Below are 2127 nucleotides of genomic sequence, written 5' to 3'. Positions count from 1 at the left end.
CACAGGCAATACATATAATAAGAAAGCATTGTTTAATTCCAGGAGCCTTAAATACGAATGGCATGTAATTAGAAATTTCAAGGTTGCTACAGATTCTTGGCGTCACCAAAACTGAGGATCTCTCCAAGCGGATACACATTCCTGACACAACCACAAGTCTATCCCGTGGACTGGTCTTCCTCTTTAGAACTAGAAAATTCTTCAACCTTCAAAACTGCTAACTCTCTACAACATAATATTTGTTTCAAATTTAGATACAAGGGCAGTAATTACGGGGGAGGAGGTGAGTCATTTACAGCGACCGCACTGCTCAACTGGTAATTATTTTATCAATACTGAAAGAATGATAGGGGAAGTCGACCTCGGCGGAATTTGAACTCAGAACGTAAAAACAATGTAATATTGGTTTTATTCCTCCTAACCAAAGGAATAAAACCGTCAAGCAGATTTTTATTCTCACTTGAAGAATATTCATGTTTTGATGCGATTACATAGATCGAGCGATCGATCGATCGATAGATAGATAGATAGATAGATAGATAGATAGATAGATAGACAGACAGACAGACAGACAGATATTGTTAAGAATTCTGATAAATAATAATATTCTTTATTAATTTTTAAAAGATGACATTTATATATTTTGCCATTGTATGTAGTAAAACTAATTAATAGCGACAGAAGCAGTATTAACACCAAAAGGTAATCTTGATCTTCAGCTTAACGTGGAGGATGTGTTAGAGCACAGAATAGCAGATGATTTTATGCAGCACGAGTTCTTATGAGAGATCCTCTCAAGGTAAATAATGTTATTTACCTTGAATTGATTTCTCATACAGACTCGTGGCACATAAAATCAAACGTAATTATATCGTTGACAGACGAGAATCGTCTGCTACGGCCACCGGAACTTACAGATCACGTGACTTCACTATGCTAAGACTTCCACAGCGACAGGTGTCAAGTAGCAAGGTAACTGCCGAATCACTCGTCAACTATATGTAGAATGTCAGTGTCTATTCAGGCACTGGTGTCGGAAATAGCCAGTCATACGTAAGCCTAAAACCACAATAATTTGTTAGAATGATATATGGTAAACCTTACAATAGTTGAACGTTGAATGAGTGGTGAAGGCGAGAATGTGTCCCTGGTGTTGTGTTGATATTACTAGGTTGGTTAGGCAGATATCATTGATGGTCAGTTTGAACAACTATGTGTCGACGTCTGAAAGAAAACGTGATCTGATAGTAAATTCTAGATGGGTACAGCTCTAGGTATTTAGGATGGAGGAAAAGATGTTGGTTTGAGAGATAAGTTCAGAGAAGCTGAAGATGTCTTACCAGCAATTAAAAACGGTACAAAGATAAAGCCGCGTCTCTGTGAACTTGTAGTTGAAGCATCTTATGGATGAATCGTTTTCAACTACCTGAATTATCTTCCTTTGTGTCTTGCATGCTTGCATGTTTAGTAATTGTAGTATCCCAGTTATGAGTAAAGCAATACAATGTAGATTTTTATCTTTGTTACTACTTACGGTGGAAGTATTTTCTGCTCTAATTTTAGGTATGCAGTTCTACAATGCTAGATATGTGGAGTCGCCATGAAAGTTATTCAAATTTATAATATTTGATACACGTAAGGATCGTAAAGGCTTTCTTTGTGCAGAGGGGGTTTAGCATGTAATGTTTACACGGTATTTGTTACAATGTCCTCTTGTTGCAAGTTGAGGTTGAGGGAATAAGATGTCACCTAAAAATTAATATTTTTGTAACTTTAATATTCATAGGCATTGATAAAATATAGGTCCACTGTGTAGTGTCTAGGAACGGGAGGTTAAGGAAAACTGGAGAGCAGTTTCGTATGTATAGCTTCTCATAATTTTCTAAGAGGAAATTGACATTCAGATGTCGGTTCACTTCACACCTGAAGTCACTTGGGTTTTAATGGATATTTCTCACTATGAAGTATCAGACAAGAATTACACGCAACATTGACTTTATTCGCTGGATTTGTATCAGATAAATATGCTAAGAAAATAATTACATTCCAATTCATATATTATTAAATCGTATTTGTGAGCGTATTATTTTTCTGCACTGCTTTTTTTTCGTCACTGGTGGATATTTA

This window comes from Octopus bimaculoides, chromosome 4 (genome assembly GCF_046866305.1).
Source record: "Octopus bimaculoides isolate indiv1 chromosome 4, ASM4686630v1, whole genome shotgun sequence".
NCBI lineage: Eukaryota > Metazoa > Mollusca > Cephalopoda > Octopoda > Octopodidae > Octopus > Octopus bimaculoides.
This window is presented reverse-complemented; position numbering follows the sequence as displayed.